The sequence below is a fragment of the Zootoca vivipara genome, chromosome 2 (assembly GCF_963506605.1).
Source record: "Zootoca vivipara chromosome 2, rZooViv1.1, whole genome shotgun sequence".
Taxonomy (NCBI): Eukaryota; Metazoa; Chordata; class Lepidosauria; order Squamata; family Lacertidae; genus Zootoca; species Zootoca vivipara.
Window position 1 is genome coordinate 54,952,071 of NC_083277.1, and position 26,166 is coordinate 54,978,236.

Sequence of the window (26,166 nt, forward strand, 5' to 3'; positions counted from 1 at the left end):
TATATATATATATATGTATGTATGTTATATGTAACTTGATTTTACATTGAGGGCAGTGTCGACTGGTGTTGACATTGGGAGATGTGAGGAAGGGGGAGCGATTTGTTGATTTAGATGGAAATTTACCACGAAACATTTAGCAGTGATGTCTGCTGAGCTTTGGCACATTTCCATATCTGGGTTTTTTTTAGACTCCAGAAAGTAAATAAGATAAGAACAACCGGGGTGGGGGGAGCTCTGGGAGATTCACCTGCAAATTGGTTCAGTCATTGGTATCGTCCATTCTCCTAATTTTAAAGCACTAGAGAGCCAAACATAAGATCCTCTTGGAACCTCCTCCTTTATTACAATAATGTAAAGGGCCACAGGCAGAGTTTTGTGTGTGTTTTAAGACTAGGCAGCCACTGGTAGCATTATCAGCTTTGCCTGTGTTACCATGGTCCCTTTGTAAACATTTGTGCTGATAATGTGAGAGTAATTTGTGTGTGGTAACTAGATAGTGATTTTGCTTTTCATTTCCTGAATGTCAGTGAATCCATGAAAGTTTGGGGGTGGCAGAGGTTGGTTTGATGAAATGTTTGGTTCAGTGAAGTTGAACCAAAATCTCATTTTATTATGAGATTTTAGCATATGTATCTTCTCGGAAGATCACTTTTGCGATATAATGGATGGGAATTATGTATCGTGTTTGGTCAATATTTGAGAACTAGAAACTCTCTTTGCTGAATTCTAAGATCAACACTGTTGCAGAGGTTTTTTTTGTTTTAAATTCTACGAGAGGGAGAGGGAGCATGTAGCCAGACAGCCAGAGGTTTTTTTATTTGAATCTTCTGCTCTGGCTCTTGAAATGGCTGCTTTTTAAATCACAGTGATATGAATTTAATGATGGAGAGGGGAAATTAAATAGTGCCTGGATTGCTCCAAATGGGTATCCTTGTAGCCTCCCTGTTATTTGTTCTTCAGTCTAGCCCAGGGGTCCCCCGGATGCGGCCCAATTGGCCTCCCAATCCGGCCCGCGACGCCCCCCGCCGCCTGCTGCTGTCGCCTGCTCTTGTGGCGCGCTGCGCGGCGGCGCGCTTCCAAATATGGAAAAATTGCCGAAAATCGTTTCTGCGCATGCGTATGGACCTCTCCTGACCCAGAAGAGGTCATTTCCGGTGCACTTCCGGGTCGGGGGAGGCCCATACGCATGCGCACAAACAATTTCCGGCGATTTTTCTGGCCTGGAAGCGCGCCACCGCGCCAGTAAATGGGTGTGCGCATGCGCACTGGCGCGCACTCCCCCACCCTCCGGCCCACTGCGTGCGCACTCCCCCACACTCCGGCCCGAAGGCGGGTAAGTCTGGGGACCCCTGGTCTAGCCCCATAGGAGAAGATTAGCATTATTCTCTATATATGGGGAGCGGGGTTTCTTTTTCTAGGCCACTTACTGAGAATTACTTCCCACATGCGTATTTCCTACACAGATACCACCATTTCTGTTCTTTCACTGTTTAAAATAAATCTCTAATGTAGGCAGGCTCAGTACATACTTGTTACTGGGGAAAATAGGCAAATAATCTTGGAGTTTCTGTGTTGTAACTTTGGTTAGCAAATAAAGACTAATGGATTATCTCTGTGGCCTGATGTAATGGAAATATAAATACTCTATTTGAAGAGATGCACTACGCATCTCTGTCCATATTTACTTGGAAGTAAGTATTACTTTGTTCAGTAGGGCACCACTTCGGTGAATGTCTGTGTTGGAACTGCAGTCTTGGGGAATAAATACGACTTGCAGAAAAGCAATAGTGCCTTTTTGTGCCACTGCTGGTTATTTTAATAAAGGTGCCATCTTTTTTGCATTTTTTGCGGCGCTTTTAAATTGATGGCAGATATTTCAAAGCTTTATAAGTAACTATAGACATTTGCTGTGTTTTGAAAGGAGGTGAGGAAATATGACGTGTAGAGAACTCTACCCTTCACTTCCCTTTTAGTGGCAAACTGCATGTTAAATGCAAATGTATGTAACAAAACCTTCATTTTTTTTAGAAATGAAAAGCAGCCTCAGGCACCTGCTATTTTGAACAGAGGAGAGAGTGCTCTGCATATGGGAATTTGTTTCCCCATTATAATTTTTCCTGCTCAGATTGTGCCCCCTCTTCCAGCTCCCTTGTAGGCTTCTAAGGGTCAGTGTGAAGCTGGAACCCTGTGGAGAAAAATGGCTAATGGAAGAATGATTGACTATGCTTCTCTCCCACTTTAAAATAACAACCTCCTAAGGCTGCTTCTTGGTTGTTAAAAACAATACAACTCTCTTGGGGCATCGCTATACTCAGTTCCATGTAGTTTGCCCCACAGTCATTTTGGAATCTGGTGGTCCTGTCAAACCTATTTCAGTTTTGCTTAATTTTGCTTTGCTTCGCTTTTGTTTAGCAATCCATCTGATATAGGGACAAGTGAAAGATTAAAGTAAATTGTAGATACTTTGTATAAGTTGCCTCAACTCCATGGGACAGGCTTGAACATAAATATTATTATTCTTCGTCATCTTAACAATAGTCTAAAGGCAATGTACAACACAACAGCCGAAAAAAATACAAAGAACAGCCACAAATTTAAAACCAAACCAAAACAATACAAAATATTCACAGCAAAGTCCCATTCATCTAGCTGGGACAAAAACATCTTAATTGTTTCTGGAAAATGCAGATACTGTAGTGGCTACCTGTTGTATCTTGACAGGAACGCTATTCCACAAAATGGGGCAGCCACACTAAAAGGTCTGCTCTAAGTTATTGTATGTTTTGGTTATCTATTGTTCCCAACAGGGGCAAAGTATTCTTAAGCACAAATCTCCTTTTAAGCACCTCAGAGATTTCCCACACCATCATACATTTGTATCTGAAATCTTGCTGAGATGTGGGGAATAATAAGCTGGAGGAGACAATTCCCTGAGAAGGATCTACCTCCAGTTTCAGTCCAGAGTAAGGCTTCTCCCCCACCAAACACATTAAGATGGGAGTAAACTACCATGAGACATACAATTTTATCTGTAACTTTCTGCTGCCATCAGGAGCCTACGAAGTTTAGCTAGTAGGAAATGTGGGTGGCTTGAGGACCCAGAATGTGTGTGCTAGCTATGAAGACAAGTAGTGAGGATGGTCTTTTCTGATGCCCTTCCCCCCAAGGTGTTTGACCATGTCACTGTATACATTTTGACCTTTGATCAAGAAACAACTTCTTGCACAGACCTTTGTGCGGGAGTGGGCAGAAGATGGTACAGTGGTACCTCTTGTTGCGAACGGGATCCGTTCCAGAGGCCCATTCGCAACATGAAAAGGCCGCATCCTGAAGCACTGCATCTGCGCACGTGCGTGACACAATGTGGCACTTCTGCACATGCGCAAAGCACGATTTAGCACTTCTGCACATGCACGCAGGTTACAGATGCGCCGAACCTGGAAGTAACCCGTTCTGGGACTTGCGGGTTCAGTGCATCCGTAACCTGAAAAGACGCAACCCGCAGCGGACGTATCATGAGGTATGACTGTACTTAGTTCAGTTGTGACTTGCCCTAGGGACAGCATGGTGAAGACTAAGAATGAATGATAATAATAATAATAATAATAATAATAATAATAATAATAATTTATTAGTTATGCCTCGCCCATCTGGCTGGGTTTCCCCAGCCACTCTGGGCGGCTTCCAACAGAAACATTAAAATACACTAATTTCTTAAACATTAAAAGCCTCCCTAAACAGGGCTGCCTTCAGATGTCTTCTAAAAATCTGGTAGCTGTTTTCCTTTTTGACATTGATGGGAGGGCGTTCCACAGGGCAGGCGCCACCACCGAGAAGGCTGATGAATGATAGATGGATAGATTGATTGAATGATAGATGGATAGACTGATAGATTAGATAGATAATGCCTGTAGCACCTGGCCATTTAAAGACAGAAACTATGAATGCTATACCTGCATGGTTGGAATGGGCATGAGTTCATGCTTACAGGTCTACTACTGTAGAAGATAAATTGGTGCCCATATTAGAGAAGTTACTTCCGTCGGCAGCTTGTGCTGCTGAATCACATCCCTGAATCTAGTTTCCGCCAGTATGCATTGATACCTTCTTAGAATTGGTCACTGATAACACGATTAAACTGTTAACTGGTGCTACATGTAAAGACTTGAAAGTGCAGGGAACATTCCTGCTTGCCAGGGGGTTGGACTAGATGGCCCTTGTGGTCTCTTCCAACTCTATGATTCTATGACTTAAAGGTATGCTTTTGCTTAAATAATTTTAAAGGTTATTGGAATCTTCTTTTAGCTAGCAGACTGGCTAGAAGAATTAGCCATATAGTAATGGGCACTGCCTTTAGTGGGTGTGGGTGTTAAAATTTCATAGAAGCCCAAAATATATCACAACCCACTCTTCCATTTAAGGAATTTTATGACATTTCTAAGGACTTTTCAGACATGAGTAATTTTGTGAATAGGCAAAGGAATTGTTTCCTTCTCCAAACACAACAGTTCTGCATGTATTTGAATCTTGTAGCACCTATAATTTTGTAGAAAAGGAACAACTTTGCTAGGCAACATACCACAAATGCTGAAGCTTTCAATGGCAGTGTTATGCTTTATGTGAATATGCACCTAGAGCTTGTTAGCAGATTAAGCTCCAATCCTCTTCTGCAGTTATTTAGATATACAGACTGATTCTTAAATGCCAAAGAGAGCCTCAGATAATACAGAAATATATTTTTGGTAATTCCCTGCTGTCCCCCATCCCACTTAATGGAAACAGATGACTTTCAAAAATGATTAATGGGGGGGGGCGTTGTTGTTTTAAGCTTGTTAGCTACCCATGAAGGAATGATGGAAATGTCAGAAACAAACACAAGGAGATCATATCTTAACCGTCATCTGAAATACCCAATATGGAGTTATAACATTGCACTATAACCTGTGCTTGTTGATGATAAATAAGTAGTATTTTCCAGCTTTGCATGGCAAGCACTGGCATCTGTGTCTTGATTATGAAGTGGTGTCATGCCAGGGAAAACATGACTGCGCCAGAAGGCAATCCAGAAAATAGTCTTTCTGTGTGAGCTAACTGTTGCTGCTTCCTTTATTGCCATTAATTTGTTCTGTGACCTGTTACCTTAGCATTGCTGCATGCTCTATGTTACATAAAGAGCCAATGGGTGGCCTCTATAACCTGTTAAAATGTTTTACAAGATGGACACTGACAATCTAACCTTTTAGACAGTCCTCCCTCATTCTCTCCACTATGCTTTCAGTAGAGAGGAGTTCTTCAAATAGCACCGGGGTGGGTTTCATAAATAAGTCATAAACAGCAAATAACATAAAATTCGAGTAAAACATCAGTTAATATCAAATCAGCAACGATAACAATACAGTACTAGCAATATAGCAGAAAGGAGGCAGCATATACTTATCTCCTTGGCGAATTCTTTACTTGCTCTACTTTACTTGCTTTACTTACTTCTTTACTTCACTGTTAAAATACAATAGGGTGATATCCAGCAGGGCCGTTCTGTTGCAGAATGGACTTCTGGTTGTGTATTGGGACTTCCCTTCCTTTACTCCTTCTACACCTCCCATGTGCCCAGTAGTTCTGCTTCAGAAGGTTGGAGGACTCCCTGGAGCAGATTTGGTGGCAGAAGTAGGGATGGAAAGGGAATTCCTTTCATGCATTATTGGGTATCGCTCATTGCCTCTCTCCTACAAATTGATTTGCATCATAGTTTTTAGGTGGTGTCCTTTGATATCCACACTCTTTAGTGCTCTTTAGCCACACTCTGCTTTTCAGAATTGCAGCCCCAAGTAAACCCTGTGGGTGTGCTTCCTAGCTCTTTGCTATAAATATCCAAATGTTGCAATTATATTCTATATCTGTGTTGCACCTTTAAGCACGTTTTGCTGAATGTGCATCTAGTTCCTTCAGTGCTAGGCCAGTGTTATACTAGAGGATGTTTTCCCCAAGGCTCTTAACATGTTTTAAAAGTTTCTTATCTATTTTATTAACTCCATTCTTTAAAAAGGCTTGCATGTTTTCTGAAGCATCTGTTTTCCTACAGTACTGTACATCATACTTCCTGTTCGTGCCTTTCATTGCGCTGTGTCGCCTATTACATGATGTTCCCCTTTCTGTACCCTCTCCTGTTGTACTTCTGTATCCTCTTATTGGTCTTCTAAACACTGCTTTCCATCCTGTTTCTGGTTCAAAGAATGGCTGCTCACTTCCTCTTCTGCAGCCATTCTTATTTCATAAACTTGGTGCATTGTTTCTCTTAGCATCTTCTTCGCAACCTTTCCATCTTTGATCTGTGACATGCACAGCTGATGGAATTTTGATTGCAAGCAGAGCAAAAATGTTATGCCTGTGTAAAGGAGAGCAAAAGGTGCCATTGCCTCAGTTGAAAATGGCAAGTATGACACTTTTGATTGCAGTACTGTAACTGCAACTTAGATGAGTAAAATCCAGTGTTGCAAGAGTAACTTCCCTGTCCCCTCCCCCTTCCTGCATGTGACCCAGTTCTGCTCCAAATATTTCCCCAACCCTCCAGAGCAGATTTTAATTAGGGCTTTTTAGTTTTAATTTTCCACTTCTTTGCTTTTAATCCTGAACCTTAATTTTGTGAAAAGTTGTTCATACTTTTTTTTTAAAAAAAGTTTAACTGATTTTATATTTGTTTTGTATATTGAACATCACATTGTGGGACTTTATAGGCGCCACGTCATGGCCTAGAATTGTTCCTATGAATAAAATGTGAAGGAATTGGAACGCCTCTTACCATTCTATGGATTTTTAGAGATCTATACTAATCTGCTCCAGGGACAATGGTGCAGGAGATGAGTCCAAGCAGAAGTGTTACATTATGGTCTTCCACATGTTTACCCAGCAGTGAATCCAGATGATTTCAATGGATCTTGCTCTGTATGCAGGGCTGTCCTGGCGCGGTTTACCCAGCAGGGGGTGCACCAAGGAGGCAAACGGAGCCGCCCGCGCCTCCGCTTCGCTCCTTTCCCAGCAGCGGTGGCTGAAGTGAGGCGACAGCAGCGGCGGCGGAGCTGCCTCCGTCGAGGGGCAGCAGGGAAGAGGAACACGGCTACCTTCCGCTCACACTCCTTCAAGTCACAGGGAGCACAGACAGCGCTGTCCCACAATGCTCCGTGGCACCTCATTTGCATGCAGCGTCCCTGCCTGCTGCGCCATGCTCTCTGGCTGCCTGCTGCGCCTGGCCCTGCCCGGCGGAGCGTGAGGGGCGCTGGAGGGATCATCGCGCCACGGGATTAATTTGATGTTACAAGCACAAGCTGTTTAGAAGAAGCAAGGAAGCTTCAATGAAGTAGAAGAATCTCTTTAACTTTTTCAAGCAAGCATATGCAACAATTCCCACTATGGTAACAATTAACAGATTGTCTACTGTGATGCAGTTCCTCTTTAACTTAGGTCAGGTGTATTTGACTGTCTTTCTATAAGCACTAAGGAGGCCTATCAACTATAACTGTAGACTGAGTGCCAAGTTGTTGTGTGGGGTAAAGAAATCAAATTATGAAAACAACCATTGGAGGTTTGGGGGGTGTTGTTTAGCATATTGTAGCAAATAGGCAAACCCTAATTCTTTGAGCATGCAAACATTGATGCACTGAGCTACTAATTAGGTAGCCATAAAGGACTTTGGTAAAGAGCCGTTTTGAACAGAGTCTGGCCTTCTGCCATAGACTCTCTCTGGGTATACTTTTTAAATATTGCATTGGATGCCATAACTGTACACAGAACTCACTGCAGCTAAATAAATTGAATTTGCTTGCAGAATGTTGTTAAAAGATTAGTGTTGCGTTTTAGATCAAACCATCTGTTCTTTCAAAATATACATAATATGGTTATCATTACACTTTCAAAGGAGTAATGGCATTGGTGGTATTTTGAGGCATTCATGGTGTACGCTCTCCAATTTAGGAGATTGTTGCTTTATTGATGAACCTATGAAAACTAATGCACTATACGGTGATATTTCCTGAGCATCATGGAAGCCCCTATGCTGCTTGGTAGTTAGAAGAGCAGCAATAGCAATGCTGGCCATAAAGTGAGTTAGTAACAACGGTGAAATGCCTTTAGTATTTCAATCCATGTTGAAATATTCATGTAGCCATTTCATTAATTATATTCCCTTTGTGGTTAAGTTTGTTTTAACAGCCTTAACGATTTCCGTTTCTCCAAGTTTGCTTCTTAATTTAATGAACTGTGCTTTTGCAGCCTAACTCTGTATTGAATCATGCAGTCAGTAGTGTGCATTTTCTTTGAGAGAGAGAGAGACAGATTTGCAGGGGGAAATGAGCTGCTGATCTCTGCACATGAGCAGTTGGTAATAAGCCCTTACACTCTGAAGTCATGAAAAATTCTGCAGTGAAAGGTTTTTTTGTTTTTGTTTTTTTACTGTGATGGGGATTATCATGCCTCCTACCCTTCAGGTGTGTTAGCTGTATCAGATTTATTCCTAGCATGCATCTGAGCACTGAAAATAGGTAACAGGTGTATGTGTGAGAGGGGTGTATGTGACCTTGACTCCAAAGGCCCCTGTTAACTCAATATGCCCATGAATTGGGCAACCAATGATGTAAATATTTTCCCTTCCATTGGTACCAATGAGGAAAAGTAGTAAAGTTAAACAAACAAACAAACAAACATTGGGAGGAAAAAGTCACCCCCAGCTCATGGTCAGATGGATGTAGCTCCAGAGAGGATTGCACTCTTAGGATTGCTCTGACCCTCTTGAAAAGGTGAAGAGCCTAGCTCATGTCCAGTTGCTTCAGAGTAGCTCATTTAGGACATGACTCTCCTCCTGGCTGCCTTTCGTCAAAAATCTCGTGACTCCAGTTGAAGTGGTATAAACAAACCAGCATAAAATCAAAAGTTAAGGCCTTTAAGTTGATGCTGAAGGAAGTTGCTGGTGTTCCTTCTTTTTGCAGAACAAGGATAGAAGTATGGAAACTATAGGGAGGGATGATAAAAGAGAGCCTTATATTGCTGCCATTGACCCATATAGATTTTTTCCCCATCTTATGGTCTGGATTTCACTGTTTACCTAGTCTGTCATCTAAAGAATTGAGTCTGTCCTGCGGTCTGTATTATTAACCCAATGTCTGCATACCTATCATCTCTCAATCCAAGTAATACAGCTACCGAAAATTACACCAGAGTAAACCAATTGGTCTTCAGGGTTCTTCCACAACCCTTTTAATCCATTTCCCCTTTGTAATTATAGGTATAGCTTGATTCTTTAAATGCAGAGAAATGAGGAGACATCGTGGGGGGAGGCATCCTAGCTTTATGCTATCTTGGGATGGTTCATTCTCACCCTTAAGGTGGACCTTGCTGATTGTGGTAGTCAGTAGCTAGCCAGGAAAAAAATGCATTCTTTATGTATTGTGTTTAGACAGATAGATTCTAAATTAGGTTATTTGAACTTGTAACCTTTTGTCCCCACCCCACACCTGTGCATAAAGAAAAATACGCAGGAAAAGGAAAATGCAGCTCAATGCAATTTCACCCTACAGCTGCTTAAAGGTTTTTCATCGGAAGTGTTTGTTTCTTCTTGATTTTAAGCTGCTCCGTATCAGGAAAGGCTCTCCCTTCCTTGCTGTATGGCTAGTTTCCAGGTAATTGTTACATTTGGATAATGGATGCTGTTTATTACTTTCTGGGGATTTGGGCAAGTTTTTTTTGCACGTCTTCATGTTTTCTCCTGCATAAAACAGGCCAAACGGTTTGCAGAAGCTTTGGGATTAGTGAAACAGCAGCTGGCCCAATCTCCTCTGTAGCTGGAGTCAGCAGTGGAAGAAAACCAACCTTCATTGTCCCTGATAACGGCAAGCACAGTATTTAGCAGTGTAGTCCCCCAAGCCGGTAGGTTTGAATTATGCCCTCTGTGTAATTAAATGATCAGAAGTCAATTATTACCGTTCACAACAGATACAGTATTGAAATTAATGGGGTGGAAATCAGGGTGGCAGCGTTGATAGAGCAAGTGTTGGAATTGGACCTGGTTCAGATTCATGCTTGTTACGTTACTGGGTGGTCCATCAACATATCCCACTTTGCAGGATGGTTGTGAGGATAACATCAGATGTACACCATGTACACCAGCCTAAGTTTTTTTTTTTGAAGGTGGTGTGACATACAGATGTGATGGGTAGAATAAGTAATCCCATTGCACAATAAAAGCAAACAAGATTTGCCATTTAGAATGGGACACTTGATTAGGTTAATAGAACAATTGCCCTACTTGCTGTTTCACTTTTAAATCTCTTACCAAAGCGCAGTAAATATTTAATGTAACAAATGAATAATGAGTGAGTCTAGTGCTCCAAGGCCATGATTATAAGCAAAGTTGCATTGTAGTCATCTGTAGCACCTTCCATGCTATGCTCATGTCTTTCTATGTTCCTTCTTATTTACAAGCAGTGGGCCTGTTGGTTTGGCATGCTGTGTCACTGAGTCTTCCTTTGGCCTGTCCTGCAGAGTCTTGTCCTTGCTTCCTCATCCTCTGACTTCACTTTTGTAATTTCCTCCCTGGCCTTCCGCTATGTCTGCTTTCTCCATATTCTTTGATGCCGTTTTCTGATTAACTCTGGTATCTCAGTGAGCCTGCTTTACCCTTGTAAGTGAACCATGTGCCTCTGAGACATTAAAGGACCTGATAGAGGCCCCAGATTGCTCTACCCCACCCAATACACACAGTTGCCCAGTTGCCTAGGGCCACACAGCTTATGGTTAAGGAAGAACATGGAAATGTGAGAATTTAATTCCAAGGCCAAGAAGCAAATGTTGCTAAATTAAATATTTCGTGGAACTTCTTGCCCGAAATTGGCAGCGAAGGTTCACAGCTGTGACTCTTATTTTTCATGCTGCAGGGCTAATAGCAGATTGGAGATGGCAGAGGTGGTTAGACTACAACTCCCACCATCTCTGACCATTGACTGTGCTGCCTGAGACTGATGGAAGTTGGGAGTCCAGCAACATCCAGAGAGCCACACACAGTTCCCCTCATCCTTGGCTTAGGGGAAAGGGTTATACTCGCCCTCCACAAGCACTGTGCTCAGATTCAAAGCCCTCCACACTGGTGCTCTTAATTGAAAATAAAAACACACAGAAAAATAACTGTGCGTCCCCTGCATCACTTTGATATAAGTAAAAAAACTACTCCTTTCCCCCCATGGGGTACCCAAGAGCCCATATAGAGTCCTTTTGTAGGTTCTCTATCGGTAGGAGAAAATAACAGAGACCAACCAGAGAATATTGAGAAGCGAAGCAGCTAGAAAGCCTGATTTTTATTGACTGTTGCAACAGGGTGCCCTCCACACGCAGGAAAGAGGAGGAAGACCCTGAACAATGGCATGCAATTCCCTGCCCTGGAGCTCCAGACCACCCCTCCATTCATACATCACAGAAGGGGTGTAGCCCAAGACCAACCCCCACAAACATCATGCCTACATCACAGAAAAGGCGGTCTACAACAGAAATTTGAATGTTGTTGTTTTTCCTGTCTGCCAGGTTATGTGATAATGCCTTATATGATTGGCCATTCCTTTGAGATGGTAATTACTTAAACATTTGGTCAGTTTGGGAGTTTAAATGGTTTCAGGACTGTCTTCCTGTGCTGCTTCAGACATGTGGTTTATATATTTATTTATGTATGTGTTTGCTTGGTACATTTATGAACATCTATTATATATCTAAGACCTTAAATTCTTATAGCAATTTTCACGTTGGCATGTTAAAGGCACTGCCCATGCTTATAGGACCACACGTTATGAGGGTTCAAGTTGCTTATTGCCGCTCCTTTTCTTAGACAATTTCTTTAGAGGATTCTGAAAGGGAATTCTTTGGGGCCTGGATTACAAGGGCTCAGGTCCTTTGTCAGCTAGGGCTTCTCCTTGCACTCGCAGAGCTGGTCTCCCTGTTGTGTCCTGTTAGACAACTGCATACCCACTGGGCTGGATGGGCCTTTTCCAGAGGTGGATTTAGGGCAGCACAGCTGGTTCTGCCACATTGGGCGTCACAACTATGAATTGAACAGAATGGAAGGCAAGAGGTGGGGTGTGTGTGTGTGTGTGTGTGTGTGTGTGTGTGTGTGTGTATTTTAGCCTCACACAGGGTGCCACTGAAATTTGAATGACCCATGTCCTCCCCTGCCTTTGCAGTGCTCTCATGAGGTGTACATGCGTCACAAGTGCAGAGCTTCAGCACAGAGCAAGAGGAGTGCCTTCCAGCTGTGGCAGCCTCTTCCAGAATTGCCATGTAGAAAGGAATGTGTCGTACTGTTGTTCAGTAGCAAAATGTACCAGATAAATTTATTCTAGGCTTCACAGCTGATTAACATAGATGGCTTAAATCGGGGGGGGGGGGGCAGACCATACTACTCACCAAAAAGAAAACAGTCCTCCCATGCAAGTCTCAGTGATGCAAACTGGAGTTTTCTGCTGCTGATTTTTCCAATCTGCTGATGTCTAATAGAAAGCCAAAGAGTGATCCATTGCAGCATCCACCCCCCCCCCCACTTCCCCAAGGCCCCTACCCAAGCACAGTGGCTGATTAAGATGTGAGTGACTTAACCCCCTTGGAATGTTGAGCTTCTCCAGCCTTTCAGTGTTAAAGCAATCTCATGTTGCATCTCTCTGTGCAGAGCACATTAGGTGCAAAGATGTGGGGTGGGGGTGGGGAAAGAAGCTGTGACGGCTTGCTTTCCTAGAGAATCATAGAATCATAGAGTTGGAAGAGACTACAAGGGCCATCCAGTTCAACATTAGGAAGAACTTCCTGACAGTAAGAGCTGTTCGGCAGTGGAATTTGCTACCAAGGAGTGTGATGGAGTCTCCTTCTTTGGAGGTCTTTAAGCAGAGGCTTGACAGCCATATGTCAAGAATGCTTTGATGGTGTTTCCTGCTTGGCAGGGGGTTGGACTGGATGGCCCTTGTGGTCTCTTCCAACTCTATGATTCTATGATTCTAGTACTAGCTGGGAAACTGATTTAGCCACTCTCTGCTCTGGCTTCTGAAACTATGTTTTCTGAAACATTTTTAGTCTCACCAAAACAGAATAATACAATCATAGAATTGTGGAGTTGGAAGGGACTTTGAGTGTCATCTACTCCAACTCCCTGCATTGCAGGAGTATGCAGTTGTCCTATACAGGGATCGAAGTGGAATAAATACTATTTTTGCCACAGCATGGTACTAAACCAAGACACCTCTTGTGATTCAAGAAGATGAAGGCGTGAACACACACATATAAGTTCATGGTGGAGAGGGTGATCTTTCCTACCAATTTGCTTGCCGAAAAACAAGAAAAATACCAATTTAATTTGCTCTTACTCTTGCAAGCAATACTTTTCACTGGTGACAGAGGCTCTGTGATGGAACTCAAGCTCTGGCGCAGCATGTCACAAGTTTCTTTGCATTGATGTCTCCAGACAAATGCAGGCAACTAACCTTTCCAGTTCATGGGTACCTACATACGACATTCTGTCATTCAGCTGCCTGTTCAGCCCTTAGTCTGGATCAGTGGAAGACTATATAGTTGTGCTCTTAGCTTGTAAGATCTTTCACTGACTGCAAAATGTATACCGAGGACTCTGTACAGTGGTACCTCATGTTACGGACGGGATCCGTTCCAGAGGCCTGTCCGTAATGTGAAAAGCCCACAACTCGAAGCACTGCTTCTGTGCAGGCGCATGGCGCGATTTGGTGCTTCTGCGCAGGTGCAATTTAGCGCTTATGCGCATGTGTGAGCTGCGAAACCCAGAAGTAACCAATTCCAGTACTTCCGGGTTGCCGCGGGACCCAAGAGGAAAACACGCAACCTGAAGCGGACGTGACATGAGGTATGACTGTATAGCATATATATATATAGGGCAACCCATTCTCTGCCAAGTGAGCCTAAATTCTGTAACTTGCTTAAACTAGTTGGACCAAAGGATACTTGCAAACCCTTTCATCTTCTGCTTTTACTAGCTTTGGGGTAGAGTAATAAAATATGTAGGTATGGAAGCACTGGCTACTGCTGGCATGGCACGCACACACCCCCGCCGTCAATTACCCCCACCTGAAGTGACCTCTTATACAACATACTCGGCTGCTTGGTAAGACTGTGTAAAAAATCCTTTATCCTGAAAAAGAAGTCCATGTGTGTTTTCATGTACTGCTTTGAGGCTTCTTCTTCTTCTTCTTCTTCTTCTTCTTCTTCTTCTTCTTCTTCTTCTTCTTCTTCTTCTTCTTCTTCTTCTTCTTCTTCTTCTTCTTCTTCTTCTTCTTCTTCTTCTTCTTCTTCTTCTGGCTATCTGAAGAAGCGATAGTTTGTGATAATTCCAGATGCATAAATTGAGCGTGCCAGTGTCTCAGGGAAAACTCCAGCAATCTCACTTGCTCACCAAGTAAGCATATGACTGCTTCTGCTGCTGTTAATATTATCTATGAATAGGGTTTTCAGTTCAGAGATAAGCAGGTCTAGTCTGTTAGAAGGGTGATGATAAGGAAACGGTGGCCCTTGAAAAAAGTGCTTGGTTCACGTTCAGCCAACTACAGACAAAAATAGAACCTGGTCTGCAGATTCCTGATTTTGTATGCTATCCAGTGTAGTCATGTTGCCCTCATGATGGTGAAGTGTAAGAGTGCTGCATTATGAATGTTTGTATAGTTAGGCGTATCAGTCATGTGATGGACTTGCCTTGTTGGAATATTCGTAACTCTTTCTGCAACCCCAGCCTATATTTCTACGGCTCATTTGCATTTCCCTTAGCTAGCGAAAGTGTATATTTGAGTTGCCATTTTGTTAATAGATTTCATCAAAGATTTCAGGATGATTTCCAGAACTAGATTTCCAGATGGCTCTGGGGGATTCCCCGGCTGATTTGACAGACTGCAATCATCATCTGAGGCCCTTCACTGTGTGCCTCAGAGGGTGGCAACATGAGAACAGTCCTTTTCTGTGGTGGCTCCCCCTTTGTGCAATGCTCTCCCCAGGGAAACTTTCCTGATGCCTTCATTAGAGTGCCAAATGAAAATGTTTCTCTTTAACCAGACCTTTGGGTTTGGCTGATTAACTTTCTATGTCTTTTAAAATGTGTTTGTGGGATGGGGGGGTTGTTTTTGTTTTTATTACATATTTTGTGTTCTCATTTTGTATTTTTATGTTGTGAATCACTCTGTGATATTCAGAGGAAGGGTGGTATACAAAGTTAGTAATTAAATAAAAACATAAACTTAATAGGTTTTTGTTGTTGTTGTTTAGTCGTTTAGTCGTGTCCGATTCTTTGTGACCCCATGGACCAGAGCACGCCAGACACTCCTGTCTTCCACTGCCTCCCACAGTTTAACAGCATTTAAACCATAGTTCAAATCAGCAAAAAGTCCAAATTCTGAAAAGTTTCAGAAGTTTTAAAAGGCCTGGCAGAGTTCAACTTTGCTTGTTCTGGTTGCTAGTTTGATCCCTCTGAGATTCCAAAATAGTCAGAGGAACACCTCCGAAAATACCTGCTCACTTTTAAAACTCTGGTTTTTTATTTTGATTTGCTGGCTAATCACAACCCACAGTTAATTCAGATATCATGCCCCAAACCACAGTTAAACTTTCTTAACCATGGACTGGCATGATGACTGAATAATTACTAACCTATGGAATTAATTACCAAAAATGATTGTATTTGGCCTGCAGCACAAATGGCTTTTAAAGGGGATTACAGAAGGTTGTGTACAATGGATCTAACCATGGCTATTATATAGCCATGATAAAAAAAAGAAACCTACGTGTTCAGAGATACTACTTACTTTGCCAGATGTTAGAGAATTGGGATGATAATCTTCATCACACTCCTCCTGAGCTTGCCAGGGGCATCTGGCTGGTGACTAATGGAGATGCAGAATTCTAGGCTAGACCGATCTTGTTGTAATATCTCTTTATGTATCTTCTTTTGCCAGTCATAGCATACTCTGTCCTGATTTTGCAGCTCTTCTCCTCTGTTGTGTGGATGGAGATACTGGAGCTGATCAGCAAGGGGCATGCATTGAGGAATAAGCAAGAAATGTCCCAGTGTGGGCAGTGCTGTTTTGTTCAACCCAAACTAATGCAACTTGATTTATAAGGCAAATGAGACTATTTGAAAGGCAAATCAAAACAAAAGCTGCTTATTCAAACTGTGCTGTAGGTTTATTTTATGCACATGGTCCCTAAAGCAGCAGAATTTGTTAAAAATGGTAATGGTTAATTAATTATAGTAGCATCCATAGTCAGCAGGATGATAGAAATTTACAAACAGAGGGAACTGCCCTGAGGAGTTTACAGTGGTAAAAAGGATGAAGCAGTTACCGTACTAAGAGTAACTGCGGAATTGTACACACAATAGCTGATTTATCCCAGCTGTTTATCATTGACTTGGGTTGCCACTTTGGCTTTAATCCCAGTTTTGTAAGAAGGGCTATAAAGCTACCATGGAATGCAGGAATTGTGGGGCTGTTTTGGGGGCATATGTGTGAGAGTTACTTAGATGAATGACATTACTGAGAAGTGGTGCCTCATTTGCAACTGTCATGAATGACAAAGTGGGAGGGCCGGTCCTGGCAGGATCTGCCAGAAGAAGAGGAGGAATGGGAGGAGATTACTGATAGTCTGCTAGGTGACATCCCAGCAGAAGAGGCAAAGTCCAGCCTGATCCTGAGAGTGAGGTTGCTTTGGCAACCAGGGTGGCGCATAAGCCTGAGTCAGACAGTGGGCTAGCTGAACAGACTCAGGTCCTGATATGCTCCACTGGTTGCACTGGCCATGGCAGACTCACCTTTCTCATGGGAGTCCCCACTTGCTTGCCCAGTCTCATCACTTGGGATGAGAACTATGCAAATAACATTGCCTGCCCCAGCCTTCAAAAGGAGAGCCAAATGGATTGTTGAGTGAACACAACCTATTGAGAGTGAGAGTGGCAGCCAGGGCACAAGCAGCCAAGTACCGGAACTGCATTGGCCAACCTCTGAGCTCTCGGGTGGACTGGAAGAAGCAGCTTGCAGGGGTAGGAGCCATTATCAGTTGGCCACCCCTGTATACAGGAAGATACCAAGCTGATCTTGCTGCATTATTTATTTTACAAGATTTGTAGTTTGTCTGTTCAAATTATGCTCAAGTCTTTTTACAGTATGATGGTATAATGAAATATGCACATGTGTGCACACATGCAAGCATAAACCCTTGATGTTGTTGTTGTTGTTGTTGTTTAGTCGTGTCCGACTCTTCGTGACCCCATGGACCATAGCACGCCAGGCACTCCTGTCTTGCACTGCCTCCCGCAGTTTGGTCAAACTCATGTTCGTAGCTTCGAGAACACTGTCCCTGCATGGCATAGCTCATAGCACTGTCCCTGCATGGCATAGCTCATAGCTTCTCTGAGTTATTCAAGCCCCTTCATGGATCAATGCCTTGTCGTGGCGAAGGGGCTTGAATAACTCAGAGAAGCTATGAGCTATGCCATGCAGGGCCACCCAAGATGGACAGGTCATAGTGGAGAGTTTTGACTAAATGTGATCCACCTGGAGAAGGAACTGGCAAGCCACTCCAGTATCCCTGCCAAGAAAACTCCATGGACAAAGACAACAGGCATATAAAAAAACCCTTGATAGACACAAATAAACATTATTGGAATGGAGCTAAAGTGGGCTGTCCTTCAGCTCTGCAGCCTCAGGTCTAAATCACAGGGGACAAGGAGTGTTTTTGGACATTTTTTTGGGTGGGGGGAGCCTTTTAGTAAGAGGCTGTGAACATCATACCTCTTAGTTTTGAACCTTAACATACTACGTTGAATTTGAAGTTGCTTTTTATTGGTTCAGATTTTTCACTCTGCTACAAGCGTATCTTTTCCTGCAGCATTGTAGCCGTTCCTTATGCATTTACCCTCTGTTGAGTGCGTGCAAAATGAACTAAGAAACTAGAATTGAAGAACAATAATAATGTTTCACTCTGCATGTAACAGAACAGTGTAACGAAAGATCCCAGTGATAATGAAAGCTGTTTTTGGCCACCACTCGAGAACTTGGAGCCTGCAGTAAATAACAATGTGCAAACATGGATATAAAAATGTGTTACAGTTGTTGTTGGAACAAGTGTTGTCATTTGGAAATGGATTCAAGTGGATCCTGTGACACAGTGCCTTCTGATAACCAGAAGTCTGTCATTAAAAGTTTAATGTCATTTTCAGTTCCTCTCTAGCACAGTTCCCTCTTCTGGATCTATCAGTTGTGCTAATAAAAAAGCTAGTTCCAAACATTCTGTCTTTGGTTTTCATATGATTTTTTTTAAAGCAATTATTATTTTTATCTGTATTCTTTCCTCCTGAATTTATTATATACCTCTTCAGGTTTCTCATCATGGCTTGATTGCAAATGAGATCACTTGGCTAAAAATTGGCTGATGTGCGCTTGATCTGCCAGCTGTTAAGAAATCTGACAGTGGTACAGACTACATCAGTTGTGGGTGCATGAAGTAGTGTAACACAAAACCCTTATTTCTCCTTGCAGGTGATATAATGTAGGTAGGTAAGGGGTCAGTCTTTATAACCTTGTGAAGAACAGGTTTCCTTCATAATACAAATAACTATAATAGTTGAATGCATTATTTCTCAATTGATGACTTTTTAATAGTAACAATGGACAAGCTTGGACTCTAGTTTGGTTCAAAAGAGATGAATTTGGTGTGTGTGTTCATGTTTTAGTGGGTGATGGATTTTATATGATCTAACATTCCTAATGTTATTTTTTCATTGGGTCACTCAATTCAGAAAACCCACCACAGCTTGAAACAGTGTCTCAAACTTGAAGGATGGGGAAATGTGCAATGGGTTTGCATCTAGATACCCATCTCCATTTCTGGATAGAGAGGTAGTGTGGTGTAGTGGTTAGAATTTCAGACTAGGACCTGGGAGACCAGGGTTCTAGCCTCTACTTGATCATGAGGCTCACTGGGTGACCAATCACATCCTCTCTGCTTAACCTACCTCACAGGGTTGTTGTGAGGATAAAATGGAAGGGGGAGAATTGTGTACCCCAGCTTGAGCTCCTCAGAGGAAGGATGGGATATAAATGTAATAATATTTTATTAGCAAAACATCTTTCTGTCCCTATTGTGAATGTATGTTCCCCATCCATACTATTGAAGGATGTTGCACTTTAATTCAACACGCAATCTCCTCAGGGTCACAGAGTCTGCTTAATTGACCTTGGAACACATTGGACCATTTCAGACATCATGTCCTCAAATGTGAGGGGTGTGGGGAGCGTTTTCTCTCGAGAGACACCACCCTCAAACCCCGCATGCACACACTCACTCACATGCGCACAACATGCGCACAGAGAGCTCTTTGTTCTCTCCTGCTTAGCTGTTTCCAGTCAACAGGTTAGGCTAGGAGATTACCAGGAGGGGAATATTTAAAACTCTGAAACTGCTGCTTCAAGTGCTCCAGTTGCCTTGAGACATTTTCTCCCAGTGGAGCTGGTTTCCCTCCCCTTCTCCCAAGGAGCACAAGCCCTCCACACCCTTCTTGAGCACACTTTCATGGCTAGAATGCTCCTGAAATGATAGTAATGCCCCTTGCTTTCCTATATGGTGGTCTAGGTGTGTGGTTTATAAACCTCTGGCTCTTGTGTGGCTGGAATCTAGCACACTGTGCAAAGAGTCTACCTTCTGCTAATCCTGCTGTGCTCAAGAATCCTTGGCTATTAAAGATGCCTCCTAGCCACTGACCTTCTGTGTGAGCCAGCTTTTGCCTGGAAGGTTTTCCACAAGGCAACGAGGCCTTGGGCTGAAGAAGAAATCCCACCCCGGCTTGGCAGAATATTCTAATTACTTCCAATATCTTTCTCTGTTTCATCAGTAGGAAGCATTGTGTGATGTCTGCAAGTTGTAATCTGCAAAGATGGTAACTATGAAAAAATAACATGATGGCTTCAGGGTCGTGCTTTGCTTACCTACGGTAGTTACATCTTGCCTTGATTGGCTGAAATGTTTATTCCCAGGTGTATTACTTGTTACTTTTCACTAGTGAATAATACACATCCTAAGTGATTATTATTATTTAAATGCACTGTTGTCATGGCCTTTAGGAGCCCTATGAAAATTTAGGAATGAGAGGAAACAGTGAGATTCTAGCTTTTGAATCAATCTATTCTTGTTCCTTTGGGTTAATACATTTCTTTTCAGCCAAATGGCATATTTACAGTTCTATTAAAAACGTGTGCAATCTCAATTCACTGGAGAAAGAGTCATATTTGAAGTAAGATGCTGCTTTTCACAAAGTAGTGGAAATAATTTTTGCTGCAGACACTTCTTGCAGTGGTATGTAGGGGAAAATATATAGGAAGGAGCTGAGAATCCCCCATAGAGTACAAATGAAGCCAATATTCTACATCAGGTGCCAGATCTGCAGATCAGCGTCTCCATATCTTTTGCCAAATGAAGTGGTTTAATCAGTGGACGTGCTAGCACAGCTAACGAGCAACAGTTAATCCAGTCTGCATGTTATTCTATTTGGAGCCTGCCTAGGTGGTGCTTAAACTGCTCCACGTTGCCATTGATATTGGTGTATTAGAGAGGTAAAAGGCAGGTGAAAAAAGAAGGAAATGTAGATCAGTTTAGCCAGTTGCATCTTACGCAGCATTAAGTCTACACAATGCAAATCTTGTGGGCTAATTGCAGCCCCCTAGCTGTCTATGTGTGATTGAGTGAATTCCAATTTTCACCCATTTCCCACATATCAAAACTGGTAGTAGCATTGCTATTCTGGCATTGTTTTTGCAGTCCCACGATTAAGAGATGCATGGTGGAGTTTGTGCCAGTTGTCCCAGTATGTTCCAGGCAGAACACAGAGCCACTTAGGATACACACTGGTTAGGCTCTGCCCACATGAGGGAAGAGGAGAAGTGCCAGCTCCCACACACTGAAACTCTACAACTTTCTGAAATGTTGCTCTGTACATGCACAGAATCTATATGTGTGACTGTACAGAGACCTCCATGGGAAAGAGGGCTTCAATGGAAAAGTTTTAAAGAAGGGGTGGTGGTGCAGACCTGTAGTGGGGCAGAGAGAGAACTGATTTTTTGATAACCAGTTAAAGAAACCTCCCAAGTTAGAATTGCATTACAACCATGGTTAAATATTTGATGCAGTCCTCTTGGGTTAGTTAAAAGAAAAAGAAAAAAGAGTGGCTTTTAGAATTACAATATGCAATTACTTTACATTGTACATTTTTATGGTTGGAAACAAAAGCATAATTATAAAAATATAAAAGTGGCCCTTGGAGTGACTTGAGCTGTATGCCCGTGGGTCCGTGGGTATGCAAGGCAATTGACACAAGTGAATCACTCTCCATGGGAGGAATATTGATCACATGGAATCTTGGAGACATAGGATATTTTTCAACTGTGTGTGGGCCATACCACATCAGACTGTGGGTGGGGGATTATATAGCGGAGTGCTCCTCTATACCAGTGTTTCCCAACCTTGTGCCTCCGGCTGTTTTTGGACTACAATTCCCATCATTCCTGACCACTGGTCTTGCTGGCTAGGGATGATGGGAGTTGTAGTCCAAAAACAGCTGGAGGCACAAGGTTGGGAAACACTGCTCTATACAAAGAAGGAGGTGTTTTGATGTATCATAGCCTTTTCTGTGTGTGTAGAGGAGCACTTTGTGTGGCCCCCTGCCCTGCAGTCTAAAAGTGGTATAGCCCCCATCTGCTTCCATAGCTTTTGTGTGTGTTCAGGATCAAAGGATAGGAAATGTTCTCTGTTGTCTCTTTGGCACCCACCTCTTTCAACAACCCTTTTAAGTTGAAATCTTTCCCAGCCTGCATCTGTGATGGAATTGTTTTCATGATGTTTTAAAGATATATTGTATTGTTTTATCACTTGTTGTTTGCTGTCCTGGGCTCTTTTGGGAGGAAGACATAAAGGTAATATATAAAATGTGAACTGTGGTGGAGAATGTTTTAGAAAGGAGGACTGGAAATTGACGGAATAGGGAGAAGTGTGTATGAAGAATTCTGGGCATAGAAGATGCTTGGAACGTAGACACATCTTTCTGAACAGAGGAAGTGTCAAAACCATTTTCAAGTACATGTGGGAAGAAAAGATGGAACAGCTTAACTCAAACATATGCTTCACACACAGTTGTGAAGAGAGTGGAAGTCACTGATAGCTTTTTCCAAAAAAGTGTGGCTTAGATAATGCCATGAAAAGTGTGAAGAGGATAGCTGTCTGAGGTTTTTGTTTTTTGATGAATAGATCAGGAATCTTTCAGCAGTTCCAGAATATTTCATGAATAAAGAGTATTTTTTTAAAATGTTGTCTTGCTGGAAAATGTGCTAATTCAGGCTTCCCTTGGTAACAATTGGAGGTAGGAGTGGAATGAATTTCTGCAGGGATGTATTATATTGTGAATTGGCAACAGTTTTGACTAAACGTAAAAGTAATTCTAGATCTGTAAATTGCTGTGAAGGTAACCTGCATATTAGACTTCTGTCAAATAATACATTGAACCTTTCTAAAAATAATTTGGTTTGGCTTCATACTGACAGCACTGGACAGAATTGATGAAATAGTTCCATGCTTCAAGAAGCTTATAATCATAAAAAATATAAGAGGTGGGGTGGATAAGGACGATATGGGCAAAATAATGGACAGAGAGCCTTTATGTACCGTACCAATGGCACTGAAAGGAGGAGTGGAGAGGAACAAAGCTCACATTCACCTTAAACAATTGCTTATTTCAAACCATAGTTTACAGTGATGTGTAAACCAGTGCACTGACTCTATACTGGCTCTAAAAATGGTTTTGTGGCTTATGTGATGTTTTGAGCTTGCCTTCCCCTAGCCCTAGGGACCCAGGTGGCGCTGTGGTTAAACCACTGAGCCTAGGGCTTGCCGATCAGAAGGTCGGCGGTTCGAATCCCTGTGACGGGGTGAGCTCCCGTTGCTTGGTCCCAGCTCCTGCCAACCTAGCAGTTCGAAAGCACGTCAAAATGCAAGTAGATAAATAGGAACCGCTACAGCGGGAAGGTAAACGGCGTTTCCATGTGCTGCTCTGGTTTGCCAGAAGCGGCTTTGTCATGCTGGCCACATGACCTGGAAGCTGTACGCCGGCTCCCTCGGCCAATAATGCGAGATGAGCGTGCAACCCCAGAGTCGGTCACGACTGGACCTAATGGTCAGGGGCCCCTTTACCTTTACCTTTCCCCTAGCCCTACGCCAACACTCTTAACCACACCTTGTCCATAGCTGCCAAGTCTCCCGTATTCCCCGGGAAACGCCTGTTTTTCCAGCCGTTTCCCGCTGGCAGCCTGGATTTTAAAAACCCCCATAAATCCCCCGGATTCTTACCGGCCTGGGGAGGCTCCTTCTGTGCATTTCTGGAGTCTCTGGACATGCGCAGAAGCGACTTTCCGGTGCTGTGGCCATTTTGGAAATGGGCAGAGCATGCATAGAAGCAACTTCCGGTGCTGCTCTGCCCAGTTCCAAAATGGCTGCAGCGCGACCTCCGGTTACAGCACGACTTCCAATCCCGGATTTTTCAATCTGGGAGTTGGCACCTATGCCTTGTCTTGTAACTTTTCTGTTACGTGGTAGAATAATCATACTTCAGTGGACTCCCTCACTGACACATAATAAGCAAATTGCAAGGTAAGATGTGCCCCAACCCTGTCAGATAGGAACCTGATATTGGAGCTTTTGTAATTACACACCCTTTGGGATAAAGAAATGGTAATAGCTACAGGTGACCCCACAAGCCCTTATATTATGCATTCATTAAGTGTTCTCCAGGATTGATTGTGCTGGTGTGGTTTCATAACACTTCTTGGTGGAGTGGGCGTTCTTTATCAATAGGCCTAAAGTAGAGCTGCCATTAAGAGACTATTACTCTGAAAAAGCCCAGAGTGACAGAATTATTCTTTCTTCCCTTTTTATTATCCACTTTAAAATTAATTTTGAAGATGAGATGATCCACTAAAATTGGGATCTTAAGTTTAGTACTGATTTTCAATAGATTTCTCATTTAGCAGTGTATTAGGGATGAGGTGGGTTATTCACAGTTTGTGGTTTTAACTTATTGCTGCTGCTGCTGCTGCTGCTGGCGGCTTGCCTCTTCTTGCAAGGAGCATTACTGTTGTTTTGTCTTAATTTTTTCAAATTGGAAAGTAGTAGAGCTTTTCTGAGAGGGCTGTGGCAAATCCAGGAGTTTTCATTTATGGATATTTCTCACTGCACCATTTTTTGCTCTCTTTTAGTTACTGCTGTGCACCTCCCTCTGTGCCATGCCCATCTTTATCTCAAATCACTTGGTTCTCAACTGCAAGTTCACTTGCATCTTCAAATTCACTTGCTTATTCATGCATACATGTTTGTCACTTGACTGTAGCATCAACGTTATTTGTGAATGAGCCGTCTCGGGATCTTCCCCACCATTAGAACAGTGCTCACCAAAACACAGTACTTTTCAATGTAGACAGAGCAGCTGAGGAGCATATACATGTCTACTAGCCCTGAGAGATATTAACTGTAAACGCAAAATACAAAGGGTGGCAGTTGGAAGGACTTTTCAGTTTATTAGCTCCAGTGCAGTCATTTTCCCCTCCTGCCAGGGCAGTGAACAAAATGGTATCTGCTATTCATGAATAGTAGATCAATTCTAGATCTTACTTGCCAATTCTCACACAACCTCTCACATGTGTGCATGGTTGCAAGATCGTATTTTGGAGCCCAAAGAGAAATTTCAAACCTTGTCCAGGGGTGCAAAAAACCTACCAACCAAAGAAATAAAGTGTGGAGGGGCATACATCTGCCAGCCCAGCTCTGAATGGTCCTGTGTACATCCTGGGGGGTGGAACAGATGCACAGAAACATTTGAGGTTGGGTTCACATGCACTCCATTGTCACTGCCTTCCTCAGTGTGTGCTTTTTGACCACCTGAGCTTCAGTCATGTGCATAATTGAGATAGGAAACCAGTGAGGTAATATTCTGCACTGTGATCCAGAAGGAGCAGCTGAAACTCAGCTTCAAATAGGTTTGGTATTGGGGAGCTAGCTTTTTGTGTAAATAGGTCCGAACCTATACTATTCCGCTGCCTGGCAAGGTGAAAACCACTGTTTTGTGCCTCGGTCTTGATAGCTGCCCAGAAGGCTAGAAAACCAGGCTCTGTTACCAATCCTTTTCCTTGTTTCCCCCCCCTCCCTGCCCCCTTTTCTTGTGCTTATAACTTGGGCCTGAACAGCTTGTTCTTATTCAAGCAGCATTTAAGAAACAGCAATATTCTTTGTTTCCATCTCAAATTTTCCTCAGTGCTTCTGGCGTTTAGAAAAAGCTGGGCTTTTCACTTAGAATGTATCTAAATTAAAGCGTTTCTGAAAGCATTAAAAGGGATTAGCTTTGTGTATTAGTCATTCCTCAGTCTATGCATGCTGGGAAAATGGAAGATATCCACAAGATTAGTGGTGACCTGCAATCATCTGATAGACTTCAAATGCCAGTGCATGGTTTGGTAAACTAGAACAAGGGGTGGACCAAAGTCTCTAGAGATCCGTTACTTCGTGTGCTTGTTCTATTTATATAGGTAATATATGATAACTACTATGTTGCAGAATGTTCAGATCTTTGAAAAACAGCTGTTGTGCTTTCTTTTCCTTTCCTTTCCATGGGGTGGTGGAGGAATGTAGAGTGGTTTCTCTCTCTCTCTCTCTCTCCCCCCCCCCCAGTTCTGCAAATATAAGCAAATGAGGCTTACAGTTTGAACTGCTGTAATGAAGGCCATCCAAAATGACAATTTGCAAGGGAAACGAAATGCTTCTAATCTGTCACAGCATGCAGATGTCTTCATGAGATGCTGATGGAATGCGGTATCTCAAGAGTGTTGAAATGGGTGCTGAATAATAAGCGTCACCATCTAGGAATAAAGTAATCTTTTGAGATGTAAAGTTTTCTTGCATTGGAATTGCATATTGCCTTATGTAGAATAAAGAGAAAATTAAATGGTTCAACTCCTATGTGGTTTGAAATTTTTCAAAGTACAGCAGCTTTAACTGAATATTCCAGGGTGATTCAAGTAGGTGACATGGCAGAATTTGAAAAGTTAAAAA

At 42.6% G+C, this 26,166-nt stretch overlaps 1 protein-coding gene and 1 pseudogene across 1 annotated transcript in view; both read left to right on the forward strand.

Moving 5' to 3' along the window:
• The window catches only part of GNAI2 (G protein subunit alpha i2), a 139,593-nt gene that overhangs the window by 24,246 nt on the left and 89,181 nt on the right, over window positions 1-26,166 (forward strand). The window lies entirely within an intron of this gene.
• Window positions 1-26,166, forward strand: part of LOC132591713 (protein cornichon homolog 4-like) — a 49,973-nt pseudogene continuing 23,807 nt past the window's right edge.